Source organism: Pristiophorus japonicus, chromosome 19 (assembly GCF_044704955.1).
Source record: "Pristiophorus japonicus isolate sPriJap1 chromosome 19, sPriJap1.hap1, whole genome shotgun sequence".
Lineage (NCBI taxonomy): Eukaryota > Metazoa > Chordata > Chondrichthyes > Pristiophoridae > Pristiophorus > Pristiophorus japonicus.
In genome coordinates, this window is record NC_091995.1 from 55,020,406 (window position 1) to 55,045,216 (window position 24,811).

The 24,811-nt window shown below is 48.1% G+C and overlaps 1 long non-coding RNA gene across 1 annotated transcript in view; it reads right to left on the minus strand.

Moving 5' to 3' along the window:
* Nucleotides 1–24,811, minus strand: part of LOC139229869 (uncharacterized) — a 183,262-nt gene that overhangs the window by 7,375 nt on the left and 151,076 nt on the right. Inside the window, exon 2 of the long non-coding RNA XR_011587836.1 lies at nt 21,563–21,686. This is a non-coding gene — a long non-coding RNA (uncharacterized lncRNA). The remainder of the gene's footprint in view (nt 1–21,562; nt 21,687–24,811) is intronic.

Genomic DNA, 24,811 nt, shown 5'->3' on the forward strand with positions numbered 1-24,811 from the left:
AGTTCTTAGCTTGGTATGAATGGGGCTAAGCTTGGGCCTGTGTGCCTTGTTGCTCCACAGCCTGTCGAAGGCCTTTTTGCTCATGATAGACTGGATACTGGAGTTCTGTTCAGTTCAACTTTTAACATGATCGGTGGACATTTCGTGGTGAAGGTTTGTACCCCGTACACTTCTGTCTCCTCGGTTCGAGTCTCTAGTTCAGCCTGATCCACCATGGATCGATCCTCCTCTGCAACGTGGTGATTTGCAGGGTTTGCAGCTCGTCTGCACATTCGATGGAGGTGTCCCATTGTTCCACAACCTTTGCACACATAGTGTTTGAAGCAGCATTGATGGGCTCGATGATCACCTCCACAGCGCCAACACGGTGTTAACTGCCTCGCATTAACGATTGGTGGCGGACTCTGGGTCATCTGAGGTCGTGCAGCTGCAGGCGTGTATGTTCTGCCATATGCATTCCTGCCTGAAAACCACGTTACTTTGTGTACAGTACTTGCCAAAACTTCTTTTTGCTACAAAATTTGTTTGGTGTTATCGCTGGTGGACATAAATGTCTGGGCTATAGTTATGGCTTTGCTCAGATTCGGTGTTTCAACAGTCAATAGTTTGTGAAGGATAACCTCATGGTCAATGCCAAGCACAAAAAAGTCTCTCAGCATTTGCTCCAGGAATCCACCTAATTTGCAATGTGCTGCAAGGCGCCTTAGTTCGGCGACGTAGCTCGCCACTTCCTGGCCTTTAGACCGTTGACACGTGTAGAATCAATACCTTGCCATCAGAACGCTTGCCTTCGGATTTAGATGCTCCCGGACCAGTGTACACAGTTCTTCATAGGATTTGGTTGTTGGTGTCACCAGAGCTAGAAAATTCTTCATGAGGCCATAGGTTGTTGCCCCACAGACGGGAAGGAGGATCGCCCTTCATTTGGCAGCATTCTCGTCCCCTTCTAGCTCGTTGGCCACGAAGTATTGGTCGAGTCGCTCCTCGAAGGCCTCCCAATTTCTCCAGGACGCCAACAGTTCTTTGCATTTTCGTGTGGTTGTTCGTTATTTCGTCGCCAGACGTTAGGCTCAGAACAAAGTGATGCAACTGAGTATTGTAGACAATGAGTAAGTGTGACCTTAACTCCTTTATTTAAACTCCAGAGTGCGGGTACAGCATGGGAGGCCTGCTTATATACAGTGCTCCCAAGGGATGCTGGGATCTCTTGGGACTCCAACAGGTAAGCCCTCTGGTGGCGGTATGATACAGGTTGCCTAGGGTTGCATACAAAACAGAGAACATATCTGAGAATCATGCTAAATATAGAACATTCAGAGAAGAAGTGAAAAAGAAAATAAGGGACCAAAGAAAAGTTTTGAGAATAGAATGGCAGCCAACATAAAAGTAACCCAAACGTCCTCGATAGGCATATAAATAGTAAATGGGTAGTAAGAGGAGTGAGGCCGGATAGGGACCAAAGAGGAGACTTATGCTTGGAGGCAGAGGGTATGGCTGAGGTACCATAGCAAAATATTATATATACTATAATCCTCTGGACCTGATGGCCTACATCCTAGGGACTTGAAAGAGGTGGCTATTGAAATAGTAGATGCATTGGTTGTCATCTTCCAAAATTCCAGATTCTAGAAAGGTTCCCACGGATTGGAAGGTAGAAAATGTAACCCTGCAATTTAAGAAAGGAGCGAGAGAGAAAATGGGGAACTACAGACCAGTTAGACAGAGATCAGTAGTAGGGAAAATGCTAGAATCTATTATTAAGGACATAGTAACAGGGCACTCCAAAAATAATAATAGGATTGGTCAGAGTCAACATGGATTTATGAAAGGGAAATCACGTTTGACAAATCTGTAGAGTTTTTTGAGGTTGTAACTAGTAGAATAGATAAGGGGAAACCAGTGGATGTGGTGTATTTGGATTTTCAGAAGGCATTCGATAAGGTGCCACACAACAGGTTATTAAACAAAATTAGGGCTCATGGGATTGGGGGTAATATACTAGCATGGATTCAGGATTGATTAATGGACAGAATACAGAGAGTAGGAATAAACGGGTCATTTTCAGCTTGGCAGACTGTAACTAGTGGGGCACCGCAAGGTTCGGAACTTGGGCCCCAGCTATTCACAATCTATATCAATGATTTGGATGAGGGGACCAAATGTAATATATCCAAGTTTGCTGATGATACGATCATCATAGGCAGTCCCTCGGAATCGAGGAAGACTTGCTTCCACTCTTAGCATGAGTTTGTAGGTGGCTGTACAGTCCAATACAAGAACCGCAGTCTCTGTCACAGGTGGGACAGATAGTCGTTGAGGGAAAGGGTGGACAGGGAGCCTGGTTTGTCGCACGCTCCTTCCGCTGCCTGCACTTGATTTCTGCATGCTCTCAGCGACGATACTCGAGGAGCTCAGCGCCCTCCCGAATGCATTTCCTCCACTTAGGGCGGTCTATGGCCAAGGACTCCCAGGTGTCAGTGGGGATGACACACTTTATCAGGTAGACTTTGAGGCTGTCCTTGTAACGTTTCCTCTGCCCACCTTTGGCTTGTTTGCTGTGGACGAGTTCCGAGTAGAGCGCTTGCTTTGGGAGTCTCATGTCTGGCGTGCGAACTATGTGGCCTGCCCAGCAGAGCTGATCAAGTGTGGTCAGTGCTTCAATGCTGGGGATGCTGGTCTGGATGAGGACGCTAATGTTTGTGCGTCTATCCTCCCAGGGGATTTGCAGGATCTTGCGGAGGCATTGCTGGTAGTATTTCTCCAGCGATTTGAGGTGTCTACTGTACATGGTCCACATCTCTGAGCCATACAGGAGGGCGAGTATTACTACGGCCCTGTAAACCATGAGCTTGGTGACAGTTTTGAGGGACTGATCTTCAAACACTCTTTTCCTCAGGCACTGGCACACTGGAGGCGGTATGGGATCTCATCATCAATGCCTGCTCTTGTTGATAGGAGGCTCCCGAGATAGGGGAAGTGGTCCACATTGTCCAAGGCCACGCTGTGGATCTTGATGCCTGGGGGGGGGCAGTGCTGTGTGGTGAGGACAGGCTGGTGGAGGACCTTTGTCTTACTAATGTTTAGCGTAAGGCCTATGCTTTCATACACCTCGGTAAATATGTCAACTATGTCCTGGAGTTCAGCCTGTGTGTGCGCACAGACACAAGCGTCGTCTGCGTACTGTAGCTCAGCGACAGAGGTTGGAGTGGTCTTGGACCTGGCCTGGAGACGGCAAGGGTTGAACAGCTTCCCACTGGTTCTGTAATTTAGCTCCACTCCAGCGGGGAGCTTATCAACTGTGAGGTGGAACATGGCAGCGAGGAAGATTGAGAAGAGGGTTGGGGCGATGACACAGCCCTGCTTGACCCCGGTTCGGACGTGAATTGGGTCTGTGATGGATCCGTTGGAAGGATCACGGCTTGCATGCCATGGTGGAGCAGGCGGAGTATAGTGATATACTTTTGGGGGCATCCGAAACGGAGGAGGTCACTCCCTAGACCCTCGTGGTTGACAGTGTCAAAGGCCTTTGTAAGATCGAAGAAGGCCACGTATAAGGGCTGGCACTGTTCCCTGCAGCTGTCGCGCTGCAAAAATCTGCTGTTGGGGTTGTCCATGAGGATCCTGACGTTCCAGGTTCCGAACTTCATGTTCGAGGAGTGGAAGATGCCTGTGCGTGATTTTTTTTAAAGTGAGGTGATCGTTGCACGCCGGCTACCACAGGGGCTTAGCTGAGGGAAACCTTGGTCCAGTGGCAAGGGGGTCCAAGACGGCTGGAGACCAGGCACTGCTATATGGGCCTAATTGCCTACAGCGAGGTGTTGGCCGGAGGCTTGGCGCTGGGTAGTGCCCTTGATGGTAGGTGGTCCAAGGTTTGTATGGGGGCAGGTATTGGGGGGGGCCAGCGCCTCCCCCACTGATGGCCTGGTCTCATCTCCTCCTCCAGCAGCACGTGTGAGTACAATAGCTGTGACCCCCCCTGCCCCCCCGATTCTGAACTCCAGTGCACCGCTGATGATACAAAGCTATGTGGGAATGTAAGGTGTGAGGAGAATGCAAAGAGACTTCAGGGGGATATAGACAGGCTAAGTGAGTGGGTAAGAACATGGTAAATGGATTATATGTGGAGAAATGTGAAGTTATCTATGTTAATAGAAAAAATAGAAAAGCAGAGTATTTTTTAAATGGTGCGAGATTGGGAAATGTTGGTGTTCAGAGGGTCCTGGGTGTCCTTGTACACGAATCACTGAAAGTTAACATACAAACATAGAAACATAGAAATTAGGTGCAGGAGCAGGCCATTCGGCCCTTCGAGCCTGCACCGCCATTCAATATGATCATGGCTGATTATTCAACCTCAGTACCCCTTTTCTGCTTTCTCTCCATACCCCTTGATCGCTTTGGCCTTAAGGGCCATATCTAACTCCCTTTTGAATATATCTAACGAACTGGCCTCAACAACTTTCTGCGGTAGAGAATTCCACAGGTTAACCACTCTCTGAGTGAAGAAGTTTCTCCTCATCTCGGTCCTAAATGGTTTACCCCTTATTCTTAGACTGTGACCTCTGGTTCTGAAATTCCCCAGCAACGGGAACATTCTTCCTGCCTCTAAGTCCCGTCAGAATTTTATATGTTTCTATGAGATCCCCTCTCATTCTTCTAAACTCCAGTGGATACAAGCCCAGTTGATACAAGCCCAGTTGATCCAATCTCTCCTCATATGTCAGTCCTGCCATCCCAGGAATCAATCTGGTGAACCTTGGCTGTACTCCCTCAATAGCAAGAACGTCCTTCTTCAGATTAGGAGACCAAAACTGAACACAATATTCCAGATGTGGCTTCACCAAGGTTTTGTACAACTGCAGTAAGACCTCCCTGCTCCTATACTCAAATCCTCTAGCTATGAAGTCCAACATGTCATTTGCCTTCTTCACCGCCTGCTGTACCTGCATGCCAAACTTCAATGACTGATGTACCATGACACCCGTTGCAACTCCCCTTTTCCTAATCTGTCACCAATCAGATAATATTCTGTCTTCCTGTTTTTGCCATCAAAGTGGATAACCTCACATTTATCCACATTATACTGCATCTGCTATGCATTTGCCCAATCACTTAACATGTCCAAGTCACCCTGCAGCCTCTTAGCATTCTCCTCACAGCTCACATTGCCACCCAGCTTAGTGTCATCTACAAACTTGGAAATATTACATTCAATTCCTTCATCTAAATCATTGATGTATCTTGTAAATAGCTGGGGCCCCAGCACTGAACCCTGCTGCACCCCAGTGGGCACCGCCTGTCATTCTGAAAAGGACCCGTTTATCCCGACTCTCTGCTTCCTGTCTGCCAACCAGTTCTCTATCCACGTCAATACAATACTCCCAATACCATGTGCTTTAATTTTGCACACCAATCTCTTGTCTGGAACCTTGTCAAAAGCCTTTGAAAGTCCAAATACACCACATCCACTGGTTCTCCCTTGTCCACTCTACTAGTTACATCCTCAAAAAATTCCAGAAGATTTGTCAAGCATGATTTCCCTTTCATAAATCCATGCCGACTTGGATCGATCCTGTCACTGCTTTCCAAATGCGCTGCTATTTCATCTTTAATAATTGATTCCAACATTTTCCCCACCACCGATGTCAGGCTAACCGGTCTATAATTACCCGTTTTCTCTCTCCCTCCTTTTTTAAAAAGTGGTGTTACATTAGCTACCCTCCAGTCCATAGGAACTGATCCAGAGTCGATAGACTGTTGGAAAATGATCACCAATGCATCCATTATTTCTAGGGCCACTTCCTTAAGTACTCTGGGATGGAGCCTATCACCCTGGGGATTTATCAGACTTCAATCCCATCAATTTCCTGAACACAATTTCCTGACTAATAAGGATTTCCTTCAGTTCCTCCTTTTGACTAGACCCTCGAACCCCTAGTATTTCTGGCAGGTTATTTGTGTCTTCCTTAGTGAAGACAGATCCAAAGTATTTGTTCAATTGGTCTGCGATTTCTTGGTTCTCCATTATAAATTCAACTGATTCTGACTGCAAAGGACCTATGTTGGTCTTCACTCATCTTTTTCTTTTCACATATCTATAGAAGCTTTTGCAATCAGTTTTTATGTTCCCTGCAAGCTTCCTCTCATACTTTATTTTCCCCTTCCTAATTAGACCCTTTGTCCTCCTCTGCTGAATTCTAAATTTCTCCCAGTCCTCAGGTTTGCTGCTTTTTCTCGCCAATTTATATGCCTTATCCTTTGATTTAACACTATCCCTAATTTCCCTTGTTAGCCACGGTTGAGCTACCTTCCCCTTTTTATTTTTACTCCAGACAGGGATGTACAATTGTTGAAGTTCATCCATGTAATCTATAAATGTTTGCCATTGCCTATCCACTGTCAACCATTTAAGTATCATTTGCCAGTCTATCCTAGCCAATTTACGTCTCATATCATCGAAGTTAACTTTCCTTAAGTTCAGGTCCCTAGTCTCTGAATTAACACTGTCATTCTCCATCTTAATAAAGAATTCTACCATATTATGGTCATCTTCCCCAGGGGGCCTCGCACAACAAGATTGCTAATTAGTCCTCTCTCATTACGCAACACTCAGCCTAGGATGGTCAGCTCTCTAGTTGGTTCCTCGACATATTGGTCTAGAAAGCCATCCCTGATACACCACAGGAAATCCTCTTCCACCGCATTGTTACCAGCTTGGTTAGCCCAATCTATATGTCGATTAAAGTCGCCCATGATAACTGCTGTACCTTTATTGCACACATCCCTAATTTCTTGTTTGATGCCATCCCCAACCTCACTACTACTGTTTGGTGATCTGTACACAACTCCCACTAACATTTTCTGCCCTTTGGTATTCCGCAGCTCCACCCATACAGATTCCACATCATCCAAGCTAATGTCCTTTCTTACTATTGCATTAATTTCCTCTTTAACCAGCAATGCTACCCCACCTCCTTTCCCTTTCTGTCTATCCTTCCTAAATGTTGAATACCCCTGGATGTTGAGTTCCCAGCCTTGGTCACCCTGGAGCCATGTCTCCATAATCCCAATTATATCATAATCGTTAATAGCTGCCTGCGCAGTTAATTCATCCACCTTATTACGAATACTCCTCGCATTGAGGCACAGAGCCTTCAGGCTTGTCTTTTTAACACTCTATGTCCCTTTAGAATTTTGCTGTAATGTGGCCCTTTTTGATTTTTGCCTTGGGGTTCTCTGCCCTCCACTTTTACTATTCTCCTTTCTATCTTTGCTTCTGCCCCCATTTTATTTCCCTCTGTCTCCCTGCATAGGTTTCCATCCCCCTGCCATATTAGTTTAACCCCTCCCCAACAGCACTAGCAAACACTCCCCCTAAGACATTGGTTCCGGTCCTGCCCCGGTGCAGACCGTCCGGTTTGTCCTGGTCCCACCTCCCCCAGAACCGGTTCCAATGTCCCAGGAATATGAATCCCTCCCTCTTGCACCACTCCTCAAGCCACATATTCATCTGACCTATCCTGCGATTCCCACTCTGACTAGCACGTGGCACTGGTAACAATCCTTAGATTACTACCTTTGAAGTCCTACTTTTTAATTTAACTCCTAGCTCTCTAAATTCAGCTTGTAGGACCTCATCCCACTTTTTACATATATCGTTGGTACCTATATGCACCCCGACAACTGGCTGTTCACCCTCCCCCTTCAGAATGCCTTGCAGCCGCTCTGAGACATCCTTGACCCTTGCACCAGGAAGGCAACATACCATCCTGGAGTCTCGGTTGCGGCCGCAGAATCGCCTATCTATTCCCCTTACAATTGAATCCCCTATCACTATCACTCTCCCATTCTTTTTCCTGCCCTCCTGTGCAGCAGAGCCACCCACGGTGCCATGAACTTGGCTGCTACTGCCCTCCCCTGATGAGCCATCTCCCGTAACAATATCCAAAGCGGTATATCTGTTTTGGAGGGAGATGATCGCAGGGGACCCCTGCACTGCCTTCCTACTCCTGCTCTGCCTAATGGTCACCCATCCCATATCTGCCTTTGTAACCTTTACCTGCAGTGTGACCAACTCACTACCTTGCTGACCACTGAGTAGCAGAAAACTGTTTGACGACAGACAGCCCTAAAAGGCTTTAGTTTTTCATAATGCAGCTGCCAGCGATATGTCGATGCGGAGAAAAGTGTACAACTTTTGTACAATGTCAAAAAATCTGGGCTGCATTCAGCACTGTTGTTCCCCACAAGGTTGCGTTTGGTATAAACATCACATAACATATGGGTACAGCAAGAAATTAAGAAAGCAAATAGTATGTTCGCCTTTATTACAAGAGGATTTGAGTATAAGAGCAAAGAAGTCTTACTGCAATGATATCGAGCACTGGTGAGATCGCAGCTCGAGTATGGTGTACAGTTTTGGGGGTAGAAATTGTCCTCCACCCGAGAGGGGGTGCACCTACCGTTTTTTAAGTTTCTCTCCGCTGCAGTCCATGGGACGGGGAGATACCGGAGAAGTTCAGCACTTTGTTTTTTTTCTTCGTGGTGCGGTGTTCCAGTCAGGTGAGGGGCGCAAGGGTCCACGTCTCGATCAGTCATCAGCGCGACGTGGACGTGTCGCATCATGCGTCACAACGTCTCTCCCCTTCACTTAAAGGGGAGGGCCGCTGCGAACTCTGCAGCCACTTCAGTGGCCCCCACTGGGCCACCAGGGAGGGTTTCGGCCCGGTCAGCGGCCCGGCTGAACCCGAGGACATAATTGTCGTGCCGACCTAGCAGTCGACCGACAAAAAAAAAATAAAACAACATGACGGCCGTGGCAGTGCGCCTTCTCCTTTAAGGGCAGCCATTTCACTAAGTGTGCACCGACAGCAAAAGCGGTAATGGGTCAGCGCGTGCACGCCGCGGCGGGAAAACGGGCAGAGGAGTGGTCCCGGACACCGCTCCGCTCCCGAGGAAGGGCAATTTCTAAAACGGTGGCCCCTCCACGGAGAGTCAGCAGCCATTCCACGCAGCCCCGTGGCCGTCGCTTTCTGGCGGTCAGCGGCCTTATCGAAACGGGCAATTCCGGCCCCTTGGTCTCCTTACCTACGGAAGGATATACTTACCACTGAGGGAGTACAACGAAGGTTCAGCAGACTGATTCCCGGGATGGGAGGATTGTCCTATGAGGAGAGATTGAGCAGACTAGGTCTATATTCTCTAGAGTTTAGAAGAATGAGAGATGATCTCATTGAAACGTACAAAATTCTTACAGGGCTTGACAGGGTAGATGCAGGGAGGATGTTTCCCCTGGCTGGGGAGTCTAGAACCAGGGGCACAGCCTCAGAATAAGGGGTCGGCCATTTAGGAGTGAGATGAGGAGAAACTTCTTCACTCAGAGGGTGGTGAATCTCTGGAATTCTATACCTCAGAGGGTTGTGGAGGCTCAGTCGTTGAGTACATTCAAGACAGAGCGATCATTTTTTGAATATTAAGAGATATGGGGATAGTGAAGGAAAGTGGAGTTGAGGTATAAGACCAGCCTTGGAGGAGCAGACTCAAGGTGTCAAATGAGGCGATACGCAATTTTGGCCCCATAAGAGTACAAAAGTATGGAAATTATGATGAACCTGTATAAAACACTGGTTCGGCCTCAACTGGGGTATTGTGTCCAATTCTGGGCATCGCACTTTAGGAAGGATGTGAAGGCCTTAGAGAGGGTGCAGAAAAGATTTACGAGAATGATTCCAGGAATGAGGGACTTCAGTTACATGGATAGACTGGAGAAGCTGGGGTTGTTCTCCTTAGAGCAGAGAAGATTGAGAGGAGATTTAATGGAGGTGTTCAAAATCATGATGGCTGTAGACAGAGTAGATAGAGAGAAACTGTTCCCATTGGCGGAAGGGTCGAGAACCAGAGGACACAGATTTAAGATGACTGACAAAAGAACCAAAGGCGACTTAAGAAAAAACTTTTTTGCATAGCAAGTGGTTAGGATCTGGAAAGCACTGCCTGAAAGGGTGGTGGAGGCAGACTCAATTGTGTCTTTCAAAAAGGAGTTGCATAAGTACCTGAGAGAAAAACATTTGTAGCGCTACAGGGAAAGAGCGGGGGAGTGGGACTAGCTGAGGTGCTCTTGCAAAGAGCCGGCACGAGCTCGACAGGCCAAATGACCTCCTTCTGTGCTGTAACCATTCTATGATTCTATGAATTACAGTCCGGGTGTGATCACACGTTAAACAGTGTAAGTATAACTGCAGTCTGGGAGTGAGATCACAGGTTACAGTGCACAGTATAACTACAGTCTGGGAATGAGATCACAGGTTACAGCGCACAGTATAAGTACAGTCTATGAGTGAGATCACAGGGTACAGTGCACAGTATAACTACAGTCTGGGAGTAAGATCACAGGTTACAGTGCACAGTATAACTACAGTCTGGGAGTGAGATCACAGGTTACAGTGCACAGTATAACTACAGTCTGGCAGTAAGATCACAGGTAACAGTGCACAGTATAACTACAGTCTGAGAGTGAGATCACAGAGTGAAACAGTTTACAGTTTAGCTACAGTCTGTGAGTTTGTTCCTGTTAACATCTGTCAAAGTGAGAGGCAGAGTTCAGATTGTGATGTTTGTGGATATGTTGTGCACAGGCGATCAGCCAAGTCTGGGATCGGGACAATATACTGAGACAGGATAGGATCTGTGTCATGCCTGCTGTTTTCAGTTGATGCTCATGTTTAACTGCCCGCTCCACTCCTCTCCTGCCTCAGTGATATTTATGGTTTTTTTTATTTGTTTGCTGCTCGGTTATCTGCTACAGAGAGTCCCTGGGACTTTCCACCGCAGCACCGAGTGACCTGTGTACTGCTGGGGAGGGAGGAGCCTTGCTGCTTCTGGGAATTCCTGCCAAGTTCAACCACAGGACCAGCTCGTCACCACATACTGAGACCTCTCCTCAGCCCCTGTCCTCCTCCCTCTTAAACCTGCCGTCGTCAACCCTCTCCCTCAAAATAAAACACCCTGTACTTGCAAACCACCGCCCCATCTCCAACCTCTCGGCCGAAATGGCTTCCTTCCGTGCTGTAAATTTCTATGATTCAATGATTCTCTTTCCTATCTCAAGTACTTCAACGTGTTGTTGACTCCCAGATCCGTGCCCATCTTTCCTGCAACTCCATTTTTTAACCTTTTCAATCAGGTTTCTGCCGTGACATAGTATGAACCAGCCCATATCAAAGTCACAAATGACGCCTCATGTGACTATGACCAAGCTAATCTGCCACTCCTCACTTTCTCGACTTTGACACGGTTAACCACGCCATCCTCCACAAAGTATGGCTCAAGGCCAGAGTCTTTACTCTGAGACTGAGGGGCTATGGAGGGAGGGATTGAGGGACTGAGGGGGAGGGACTAGGGGGGGGGGCTATGGGAGGAGGGGCTGAGAAACTGTGGGGGAGGGGCTGAGGGGGAGGGGCTGTGGGGGGACTAAGGGACTAAGGGGGGGAGGGGCTGATGGGGAGGACTGAGGAGGCGGATTGAGGGGAGGACTGAGGGGGGAGGGACTGAGGGGGGAGGGACTGAGATACTGTGGGGGAGGGGCTGAGGCGGGAGGGACTGAGGGGGAGGGATTGAGGGGGAGGGATTGAGATACTGTGGGGGAAGGGCTGATGGGGGGTGACTGACGGGGAGGAACTGAGGGGAGAGGTACTGAGATATGGTGTGGTAAGGGCTGACGGGGAGGGGCTGAGGGGGGAGGGACTGAGGGTCTATGGGGGAGGGACTGAGGGGGGAAGGGGACAAATTTGCTAGAGTTCTTTGAGGATGTAATGAACAGGGTGGATAAAGGGGATCCAGTGGATGTGGTGTATTTGGACTTCTAGAAGGCATTTGACAAGGTGCCACATAAAAGGTTACTGAACAAGATAAAAGTTCACTGGGTTGGGGGTAATATATTAGCATGGATAGAGGATTGGTTAACAGAAAACAGAGTCGGGTTATTCTCGGGTTGGCAATCAGTAACTAGTGAGGCGAAACGGGGATCAGTGCTGGGACCCCAACTATTTACAATCTATATTAATGACTTGGATGAAGGGACTGAGTGTAACGTAGCCAAGTTTGCTGACGATACAAAGATGGGAGGAAAAGCAATGTGTGAGGAGGACAAAAAAACATTAAAAAGGACATAGACAGGCTAAGTGAGTGGGCACAAATTTGGCAGATGGAGTATAATGTTGGAAAGTGTAAGAAAAAAAATCGAAGAGCAAGTTATTATTTAAATGGAGGATAATTACATAGTGCTGCAGTACAGCAGGACCTGGGGGGGTCCTAGTGCATGAAACACTAAAGGTTAGTACGCAGGTACAGCAAATGATCAGAAAGGCCAATGGAATCTTGGCTTTTATTGCAAAGGTGATGGCGTATAAAAGCAGGGAAGTCTTGCTACTCCTGCTCCTATTTCTTACGTTCTTATGTTCTTATTATGGGAGGGACGGAGGGATGAGGGGGAGGACAGGGGGATGAGGGACTGAGATGGAGGGACTGAGGGATTGAGGGTAGAGGGACTGAGAGGGGAGGGAGTGAGGGGGAGGGAGTGAGGGGGAAGGACTGAGGGGGAGCGACTGAGGGGAGACGGGCTGTGGGGGGACTGAGGGGAAGGGACTGAGGGAGGAGGGATTGAGGGACTGAGGGGTTGAGAGCAGAAGGACTGTGGGGGGGGGACTGAGGGAGGAGGGACTAGGGTGAACTGAGGGGCTGAGGGGGGAGGTGCAGAGATTGAGGGGGAAGAACTGAGGGAGGAGGGACTGAGGGACAGGGACTGAGGTGGATGGACTGGGACTGAGGGGGGGAGGGATTGGGGAGGAACTGAGGGACCAAGGAGGAAGGGACTGAGGGGGAGGGACTGAGGAGGGAGGGACTGAAGGACGTGGGACTGAGGTGAATGGACTGAGGGATTGAGGGGAGTGGACTGGGACTGAGGGGGTAGGGACTGAGGGGGGAGGAACTGGGGAGGGACTGAGGAGGAAGGGACTGAGGGGGATGGACTGAGGAACTGAGGGGGGAGGGACTGAGGTGGATGGACCGAGGGACTGAGGGGGGAGGGATTGAAGGGGGAGGGACTGAGGGAGGAGGGATTGAAGGGGGAGGGACTGTGGGGAGAGGAACTGTGGGGGGAGGAACTGTGGGACTGAAGGGGGAGGGACTGAGGGGGGAGGGACTGGGAGTGAAGGGGGACTGAGGTACTGAGGGGGGATGGACTGAGGGGGGGACTGAGGGGGGAGGGACTGAGGGGAACTGAGGGACTGAGGGCCTATGTATGTGAGATTATGTTCGAATGTGTGTTTGTGAGAGCGTGAGATTATGTGTTTTGTTTGAGAGAGTGTGAATGTATCGGAGTCTGTATGAGAGAGTGAATGTGTGAATATGTGAGTGTTTGTGTGTGAGGTATGAGAACATGCATTTGTATGTGCGTATATGTTTATTCGTGAGTGCGAGTGTACATGTGTGTGCGTATATGCACACGAGTGTGTGAATGTGAAATCATGTTTGTATGTGTTTATGTATGTGAGTGTGTATATATGCGACATAACTAAAACCGCCTATTTCCACCTCCGTAACATTACCCCTCTCCGCTCCTGCCTCAGCTCATCTGCTGCTGAAGACCTCATCCATGCCTTTGTTACCTCCAGACTTGACTACTCCAACACACTCCTGGCTGGCCTCCCACATTCTACCCTGCGTAAACTTGAGGTCATCCAAAACTCGGCAGCCAATGTCCGAACCCGCACCAAGTCCCGGTCACCCATTATCCCTGTGCTCACCGCCCTACATTGGCTCCCAGTTAAGCAGCACCTCGATTTCAAAATTCTCATCCTTGTTTACAAATCTCCTCCCTATCTCTGTAATCTTCTTCAGTCCCACAAATCCCCCCGCTCCAGAGATGTCTGCGCTCCTCTAATTCTGCCCTCTTGAGCATCCCAGATTTTAATCGTTCATCCATTGGCGGCCGTGCCTTCAGCTACTTGGGCCCCAAGCTGTGGAACTTCCTCCTTAAACCTTTCTGTCTCTCTACCTCTCTTTCCTTCTTCAAGATGCTCCTTAAAACCTACCTTTGACCAAGCATTTGGTCATCTGCCATAATTTCTTATGTGGCTTGGTGTCAAATTTAATTGTTTTGTCTTATAGCATTGCTGTGAAGTGCCTTGGCACGTTTTACTATGTAAGAGGCGCTATATGAATACAAGTTGTTGTTGTTGTTGGAGTTGGGTGTGTATGTATGTGTGGTGGATGTGTTTGTGTGTGCGAGTATGTGAGAGTGAGGGAGGGATTGTGTATTTGTGCAGTGGTGTTTGACACGTTGATATTGTCACACAAGTAAGAGTCAGCTCTGAGCTGTCTCTTGGGCTGCCAGTTGGTTTATTATTTCTGAGAGCTATTTCTGGGAAGCCGTGTGATGGAAAGTCCCTGAGCTGGGATTGTGTGAGCTTTCAGTTTCAGGGTAAACAGCACAGGGCACTGTACCACCTCTTGCAGTCCAACCAACCAATGGAAATTGGACAGTCCGCAGCATCAGCAGTTACTGGGGAAAACCCTGTCAACCACTGTCTGCTCAGCCCCACATTCCATCTGCTGGCCCAGTCACCCCCGGGGGCTAAACTAAGGCAGCACATCCATGTCGAGCCCTCTCCCTCCCTCTCCCATTCCATCTCCCTGTTCCTCTATCTCTCCCACTAACTTTCTCTCGCCCTCACTCTCTCTCTCTCGCCCAATTCCTCTCCCTTGCCCTTTCCCTCTCTCTCCCCATCACTTTCACCTGCTCCCTCTCCCTATCCCTCACCTACATCAGCTCCTTCTCCCTCCACTTAACCCTCACTTACATTAACTCCCTCGCCCTTTCACCTCTTTCCCTCACTCTCACCCTCTCCCTCATCCTCTACCTATCCCTCACCTATACCAACTCTCTCTCCCTCGCGCTTTCCCTCTCTCCCTCCTGCTCCCTCTACACACTCTCTCTCCCCCCCATTGAACCCCTCCCTTACTCTCCCCCTCTCCCTCACGATCCTTCTCCCCCTCATCCTCCCCCACTCTATCTCACTCGTTGCTTCCCTCTCTCCTTCTGTGCTCCCTTTCCCCCTCTCTCTCCCACTGACTGTCTCTCACCATTACCCTCACTGTCTCCCTCGCCTTTTCCCTCTCTCCTTCACTCACTCTGTCATGTATGTACTTTTGGGATCACTAGCCACTAGATGGCATCACTGTTGGAGGCCATTGGGCTGCACTTATGTGTGTGCAGCCCAGGTATAAAAGGTCAGCCATTTTGTATATTAGTCACTTTGGGCCTTAATAAAGCAGAGCCAAGATCATACCTCTTGGAGTTAAACAGTACTCAGTCGAACAGTTATTGCTTACACAAAATTTGGCGACGAGGCAACAACAACCTTTGCATGTAAAATTGAGTACAATTGGATTGTTGGAGCGATTTGTGGAAGGAGAAGATTGGGCAGACTTTGTGAGCCGTTTGAGCCAGTTCTTCGAGGCCAACAAAATGGAGGAGGTCGGCGACGCAGATCGGCACCGGGCCGTGTTCCTCATAGCTTGCGGTCCAAAAATTTATGGTCTGTTAAAGAATCTACTCCTGTCTGTGAGTCCAACAGAGAAGACGTATGAAGAATTGTGTACACTGGTACAGGACCACCTTCAGCCAGACGAAGGCATCATCATCTCGAGATACAGATTTTACACGCATGTTCGCTCAGAGGGCCAGAATGCGGCGGAATTCGTTGCGGACCTGAGACGTCGAGCGGGACCGTGTTGGCAGACATGCTGCAGGACTTCTTTGTAATCGGCATCAACCACGAGATGATCCTGCGTAAACTACTGGCGGAGAGGTTGGACTTGAACAGGACCATCACAATTGCTCAGTCATGTATGACAACGGATAGAAGTGTACAGCAGATATCAGTGAAAAATCGAAACTCGGCAAGTACTGTAAATATGATTGATTTGGTGTTCGGCAGAGCGGCACATGGCAGGGCCTACCCGACTGCGTACCCGAAACCTGTGGCTGCCCAAAGTCTGCCAGCGATTTCTCCGTGTTGGCGTTGTGGGGTAAATCACCGGCACCAGCAGTGCCAATTTAAGCAAAATAGTTGCAAAGGCTGTCTGCGAGTGGGGCATCTCCAGCGCAAGTGTCCGCAGATGAGCAAGCGTATTGCCACACACCATGTGGAGGATAATGGTCAGACTAACGCGGATCCGGATACCCAATCTGAGATACTAGAGGAGAAAGAGTATGGACTGTACTCATTCCTACCTAAGAGCAAACCGATAATGATCAACGTGAAATTTAATGGAGTGCCGGTATCGATGGAACTGGACACGGGGGCGCGTCAATTGATAATGAGCCAGAGGGCATTCAACAAGCTGTGGGATACTAAGGCTATGAGGCCCAGGCTGAGTCCAGTCAATGCCAAGTTGTGTACGTACACCAAAGAATTCATAACGGTGATTGGCAGTGCCACAATAAAAGTGTCGTGTGACGGTGCGGTTCACGAGTTACCGCTCTGGATTGTCCCAGGCAATGGTCCAACGCTGTTCGGCAGGAACTGGCTTGGAAAAAATCAGATGCGATTGGAACGACATCAAGGCTTTGTCGTCGGAGAAAGATACATGTGCCAAGTACTGAGCAAGTTCCCCTCGCTGTTCGAACCAGGCACCGGCAACTTCACGGGAGCCAAGGTGCAGATCCACATGGACTTGGATGCAAGACCCGTCCATCATAAAGCTCGGGCAGTTCCGTATATGATGAGGGAGAAGGTCGAAATCGAACTGGACAGACTCCAGCGTGAAGGGATCATATCACCGGTTGAATTTAATGTATGGGCCAGCTCCATTGTTCCTGTGCTGAAAAGTGATGGCACAGTCAGAATCTGTGGAGACTACAAGGCTACAATCAACAGGGTTTCGAAACAGGATCAGTACCCATTACCAAAGACTGATGACTTGTTTGCAACGCTAGCAGGGGGGAAGTCGTTCACCAAACTGGACTTGACGTCGGCCTACATGACACAGGAGCTGGTCGAGACATCGAAGACACTTACGTCACTAACACGCATAAAGGACTATTTATTTATCACAGGTGCCCTTTTGGAATTCGCTCGGCTGCAGCAATATTTCAGAGGAACATGGAGAGTCTACTGAAGTCCGTTCCCAGAACCGTCGTGTTCCAAGATGACATCCTGATCACAGGCTGTGACTCCGAGGAACATCTGCACAACCTGGAAGAGGTTCCACATCGTCTGGACAAAGTGGGACTCAGACTGAAACGCTCGAAGTGCATCTTCATGGCACCAGAAGTCGAATTCCCGGGGAGGAAAATTGCTGCTGACGGCATCAGGCCCATGGACGTGAAAACCAAAGCCTTCAAGAATGCACCCAAGCCACAGAATGTGACGGAGCTGCATTTGTTCCTGGGTCTACTCAACTACTTCGGTAACTTCCTACCTGAATTGAGCACCTTATTAGAACCACTGCACATGTTGCTAAGAAAAGGCGATAACTGGGCGTGGGGTGCGTCTCAAGACAGAGCTTTTGAGAAAGCCACTAATCTGCTTTGCTCTAACAAGCTGCTGGTACATTATGACCCATGTAAATGTTTAGTATTGGCCTGTGATGCTTGGTCATAGGGAATTGGTTGTGTACTCCAACAAGCTAATGAGTCGGGTAAACTTCAACCAGTCGCATATGCTTCAAAAAGTTTGTATAAAGCGGAAAGAGCCTACAGCATGGTAGAGAAAGAAGCACTAGCCTGTGTGTATGGGGTTAAAAAGATGCATCAGTACCTGTTCGGTCTTAGGTTTGAACTGGAGACAGATCACAAGTCACTCATTTCACTGTTCTCTGAAAACAAAGGTATCAATACCAATGCTTCATTTCGCATCCAGAGGTGGGCGCTGACATTATCCGCTTATGATTATGTCATATGCCATAGACCTAGCACCGAGAATTGTGCCGATGCTTTGAGCCGGTTGCCGTTGCCCACACCGGAGGTGGAACTGCCACAACCGGCGGACCTATTGTTAGTTATGGATGCTTTTGAGAGTGAAGGAACCCCTGTCACGGTTCAACAAGTTAAGACCTGGACCAGCCAGGGCCCGATTTTATCGGTGGTGAAGAGTTGCATCCTCAAAGGTGATTGGTCTGCCATACCCAAGCAAATGTGCGAGGAGACCAAACCTTACATTTGTCGCAAAGATGAACTGTCTATTCAGTTGGATTTTATACTGTGGGGCAATCGTGATGTTATGTCCAAGAAAGAGAGAGAGAAATTTGTATGTGAGCTACATAGCACACATACTGGCATTGTAATGATGAAATTCATCGCCAGGGTCTCATGTATGGTGGCCAGGAATTGACTGTGAGCTGGAATCAAGCATGCATCAGTGCAACACTTGCATGCAGCTCAGCAAAGCACCAGTGGAATCGCCGCTGAGTCTGTGGTCGTGGCCATCCAAACCATGGTCCAGGATCCACATAGATTTTGCAGGTCCCTTCCTGGGGAAGATGTTTTTAGTTGTGGTGGATGCATATTCGAAATGGATAGTGTATAATCATGTCATCCAGCACATCCACAGCTGCCATTGAAAATGGACTTTCAGTCCCTGACATGGCCATTGCCACTCCCACCAGGTCAGCCACCCAGCCACCAGTTACAACAGGCTCGAAAACTCACCCAAGGCTGGAGTTGAACTGAACAGTCAATCCGGGAGGGTAAAACACCGGATCATCTCAATTTATAAACGACTGTGTTAATATCTCAGTGTGTGCAGCCCAAATATAAAAGGTCAGCCATTTTGTATATTAGTCACTTTGTGCCTTAATAAAGCAGAGCCAAGGTCATACCTCTTGGAGTTAAACAGTACTCAGTCTAACAGTTATTGCATACACAACACACTCCCTCTCTTCTCACTCTCCCAGCCCACCTTGCTCTCACCCTCTCTGTCACTTTCCCACTCTTTTTCGTCCTCTCCCTATCCCTCTCCCACGCCATCTTACTCGCCCCTTTTCCCCTCCCCCTCCCACTGACTCTCTCACCATCACTCTCTCCCTCTTCCTCACACTCTCCCTCCCTCTCTCTCTCTCTCTTTCACTCCCACTTCGTCTCTCTCCATCCTCTTGCCCTCTCCCCCTCTCACTCCCTCACCCACTCGCTTGCTTTTTCCCTCTCTCTCCCTCACCCACTCCCTCGCCCTTACTCTCTCTCTCCCTCACTCTTGGACTCTCCCTCTTACTTGCGATCTCCCACTCACTCTCCATTTCCCACTCCTTTACTCATTCTCCCTCACTATCTCCTTCTCCTTCGTCCTCACTCTTGGCCTCTTCCTCTGCTTCCTTATCCACTCACTCTCTCTCTTTCACCATAGCCCTCTCCCTCAACCATTCCATGTCCCTCACTATTTCCCTCTCTCCCTCTCCAACCCCATCTCTCTCTTCCGTTCTCCCTCCCACTCACTCACTCTCACTATCCTTCCTCTCCTGCTCCCTCTTCCTCTCCCTCACGCTCGCTCTCCCTGTTTCCCTCTCACTCACCATCACTTCCTCTCCCACTCCCTCATTCTCCTCCTTTCCCTCGCCAATTCCCTTTCCCACTCCCTCTACCTTGCCCTCTCTCTCTTCCACTCCCTTCCTCATGCTCGCTCTCTCCCTCAGCCTCTCCCACTCCCTCTTCCTTGTGCTCTCCCTCCTTCTCCCTCACTCATTCCCATGCTCTTTCCCTTTCCCCCCACTCACCCACTTCCTCATTCTCCTTCATCCTCTCCATCTCACTCGCCCCTTCTCTCTCCCTCACACCATTGCTCACCCTTGCCCTCTCTCGCTCCCTCTCCCATGGCCGTTCCCACTCCCTCATACTATCTCTCCTTCTCCCTCACCCACTCCCATACTCTTTCCCTCTCTCCTCCACCCCTCCGTCCCCACTCAACCTCTCCCTCACTCTTCTTCTTGTCCTCTTTCCCGTGTTCTCCCATGTCCTCACCCACTCCATCTCACTCGCCCTTTCCCTCTCACCCCCTCTCCCTCCCACTGACTCTCTCACCATCATCCTCACTCTCTCTCTCTCTCTCCTGCTCCCTCAGTATCTCACATTCCTGCTCCCACTCCCCCTCTCTCTCCCCCGCTCCCTCACTCTCTCCCTTTCCCTCACCCTCACGTTCTCCCTCACCCTCACCCACGGCCTCTCCTTGTCCTTGCCACCTACCTTGCCCTCTCTCTCCCACTCCTTCTCCTACTTCACTCACTCCCACATCCTTTCCCTCTCTCCCCCCCACTCTCGCCCTCTCCCTCACACACTCCCTCTCCATTTCTCTTGCCCTCTGTCTCACTCCCATTTCCCTGTCCCTATCCTTCACTCTTTCCCACTGCCTCGCTCTACCTCCCCCTCTCCCATTACCTGCGCTCTCTCCCATTCCCTCAACCTTTCTCCCTGTCCCCCTCTCCCTCCTTTTCTCTCTTTCTCCCTCCCTCACCCTCTCCCACTGCCCTTCCATCGCCCTTTCGCTCTCCCTCACCCTCCCTCACACTATCCCTATCCGTGCCCTTTCACTCTCTCTCTCCACCTCCCTCTCCCAATCACTCTCCAATTCCTTCTCTCTTCCTCCCCCATTCCCTCTCCGTGTTCCTCTCTTCCTCCCATTCACTCTATCTCACCCTCACTCTCTCTCCCTCATCAGTTCTCTTTCTCCCTCATCCACTCCCTCTTTCTCGCCCTTTCCCTCTCTCCCTCTCCCATCCTCCAACTATCCCTCACCCATACCAACTCCTTCTCCCTTGCCCTTTCCCTCTCTCTTACCCTCATTCACTCCATCTCCTTTTCCCTCGCTCCCTCTCCCTCCTACTCACTCTCTCTCACACACACTCTCTCTCTCTCTCTCTCCCTTGCCCTCGCCCTCACCCCCACTCTCTCTCATCCTCTTCCTCACTCTCTCTCTTCCTCTCCCCTCTCATTCCCTTTCCCACTCCCTCTCGCTCCCATACCTTTCCTTCTCTCCCTCACGCTCTTTCGCTTCCTCACCACCCTCACCCTCAGTGCCTCACACACTCCACTCCCTCGCCCTTTCGCTCACCCACTCCCTCACCCTTACTCTCCCCCATGCTCTCCATCGCAATGTTCCTTTCCCACACCCTCACTCTCACTCTCTCTGTTGCCCTCTCCCACTCCCTCGCTCAGCCTCTCGGTCACTCAGACGCTCTCCCTCAACTGGCCGAATAGCTTCTTTCTGTGCTGTAAGTGTCTATGATTCTATATTTGGGCCACTCCTGATCTACTCACTCAGGCATTGTTTGAAGACTCCGGCTTGTGCTGAGTGGTGTTGACTGTTGGTATCAGGGTTCCTGGGTTTGGAGAGAGAGTGTCAGACAGGGTCCTGGCTCCAGACATCTCTTCCGCAATCCCAATGAACAAGGGCTAGTATGATTCCCAGGTGACAGAGCGGACAAATCAAGTTAGGGTACCAGCAAAAACTGACAACTCAGGAACAGGCCATCCCGTGCTCAGTAATCACTCTGTAATCGATGTGATACTTACACGTATGTGCATCTCACCTCACATGACAGCCCATCACTTCCAATAGCAGTTTATGAAGGCCCAGGTGGAGAATCCAAATGTTCAAGGCAAACCAATGAGTGGGGAATCTCCAGCAACATGCCCACTGAGACAACATACAAGTTGGAGATTAAGATGAGGCACAATGGTTCATTTTAAGCACATTTACTTTTTACAATGTTTACAGCGTTTTAATCAGTAAAACGAAGATAAAGTGGGCTAATTATATCCCTGACGATGTTTATCGGACAGATTTACTGTAGTTTAATGACTGTATCCTCACTGGTGTGGTTTATATTTACTGTAATTTAGTGACTGAATCCTCATTGGTGTGGTTTAGTGACTGGATCCTCATTGGTGTGGTTTATATTTACCGTAGTTTAGTGACTGGATCCTCACTGGTGTGGTTTATATTTACTGTAGTTTAATGACTGGATCCTCACTGGTGTGGTTTATATTTACTGAAGTTTAATTACTGTATCCACGCTGGTGTGGTTTATATTTACTGTAGTTGAGTGACTATTTCCTCACTGGTGTGGTTTATATTTACTGCAGTTTTGTGACCGGATCCTCACTGGTGTGGTTTATATTTACTGCAGTTTAGTGACTGGATCCTCACTGGTGTGGTTTATATTTACTGTAGTTTAGTGACTGGAGCCTCACTGGTGTGGTTTATATTTACTGTAGTTTAGTGACTGGATCCTCACTGGTGTGGTTTATATTCACTGTAGTTTAGTGACTGGATCCTCACTGGTGTGGTTTATATTTACTGTAGTTTAGTTACTGTATCCTCACTGGTGTGGTTTATATTTACTGTAGTTAGTGACTGAAGCCTCACTGGTGTGGTTTATTTTACTGCAGTTTAGTGACTGGATACTCACTGGTGTGGTTTATATTTACTGTAGTTTAGTGACTGGATACTCAATGGTGTGGTTTATATTTACTGTAGTTTAGTGACTGTAGCCTCACTGGTGTGGTTTATATTTACTGTAGTTTAGTGACTGTATCCTCACTGGTGTGGTTTATATTTTCTATAGTTTAGTGACTGGATCCTCACTGGGGTGGTTTATATTTACTGTAGTTTAGTGACTGGATCCTCACTGGTGTGGTTTATATTTACTGTAGTTTAGTGACTGGATCCTCACTGGTGTGGTTTATATTTACTGTAGTTTAGTGACTGGAGCCTCACTGGTGTGGTTTATATTTACTGTAGTTTAGTGACTGGAGCCTCACTGGTGTGGTTTATATTTACTGTAGTTTAGTGACTGGAGCCTCACTGGTGTGGTTTATATTTACTGTAGTTTAGTGACTGGATCCTCACTGGTGTGGTTTATATTTACTGTAGTTTAGTGACTGGATCCTCACTGGTGTGGATTATATTTACTGTAGTTTAGTGACTGGAGCCTCACTGGTGTGGTTTATATTTACTGTAGTTTAGTGACTGGAGCCTCACTGGTGTGGTTTATATTTACTGTAGTTTAGTGACTGGATCCTCACTGGTGTGGTTTATATTTACTGTAGTTTAGTGACTGGATCCTCACTGGTGTGGTTTATATTTACTGTAGTTTAGTGACTGGATCCTCACTGGTGTGGTTTATATTTACTGTAGTTTAGTGACTGGAGCCTCACTGGTGTGGTTTATATTTACTATAGTTTAGTAACTGGAGCCTCACTGGTGTGGTTTATATTTACTGTAGTTTAGTGACTGGATCCTCACTGGTGTGGTTTATATTTACTGTAGTTTAGTGACGGGATCCTTACTGGTGTGGTTTATATTTATTGTAGTTTAGTGACTGTATCCTCACTGGTGTGGTTTATATTTACCATAGTTTAGTGACCGGATCCTCACTGGTGCGAGTTATATTTACTGTAGTTCAGTGACTGGATCCTCACTGGTGTGGTTCATATTTACTGTAGTTTAGTGACTGTATCCTCACTGGTGTGGTTTACATTTACTGAAGTTTAATTACTGTATCCACGCTGGTGAGGTTTATATTTACTGTAATTTAGTGACTATTTCCTCACTGGTGTGGTTTATATTTACTGTAGTTCAGTGACTGTATCCTCACTGGTGTGGTTTATATTTACTGTAGTTTAGTGACTGGATCCTCACTGGTGTGGTTTATATTCACTGTAGTTTAGTGACTGGATCCTCACTGGTGTGGTTTATATTTACTGTAGTTTAGTTACTGTATCCTCACTGGTGTGGTTTATATTTACTGTAGTTAGTGACTGAAGCCTCACTGGTGTGGTTTATTTTACTGCAGTTTAGTGACTGGATACTCACTGGTGTGGTTTATATTTACTGTAGTTTAGTGACTGGATACTCAATGGTGTGGTTTATATTTACTGTAGTTTAGTGACTGTAGCCTCACTGGTGTGGTTTATATTTACTGTAGTTTAGTGACTGTATCCTCACTGGTGTGGTTTATATTTTCTATAGTTTAGTGACTGGATCCTCACTGGGGTGGTTTATATTTACTGTAGTTTAGTGACTGGATCCTCACTGGTGTGGTTTATATTTACTGTAGTTTAGTGACTGGATCCTCACTGGTGTGGTTTATATTTACTGTAGTTTAGTGACTGGAGCCTCACTGGTGTGGTTTATATTTACTGTAGTTTAGTGACTGGAGCCTCACTGGTGTGGTTTATATTTACTGTAGTTTAGTGACTGGAGCCTCACTGGTGTGGTTTATATTTACTGTAGTTTAGTGACTGGATCCTCACTGGTGTGGTTTATATTTACTGTAGTTTAGTGACTGGATCCTCACTGGTGTGGATTATATTTACTGTAGTTTAGTGACTGGAGCCTCACTGGTGTGGTTTATATTTACTGTAGTTTAGTGACTGGAGCCTCACTGGTGTGGTTTATATTTACTGTAGTTTAGTGACTGGATCCTCACTGGTGTGGTTTATATTTACTGTAGTTTAGTGACTGGATCCTCACTGGTGTGGTTTATATTTACTGTAGTTTAGTGACTGGATCCTCACTGGTGTGGTTTATATTTACTGTAGTTTAGTGACTGGAGCCTCACTGGTGTGGTTTATATTTACTATAGTTTAGTAACTGGAGCCTCACTGGTGTGGTTTATATTTACTGTAGTTTAGTGACTGGATCCTCACTGGTGTGGTTTATATTTACTGTAGTTTAGTGACGGGATCCTTACTGGTGTGGTTTATATTTATTGTAGTTTAGTGACTGTATCCTCACTGGTGTGGTTTATATTTACC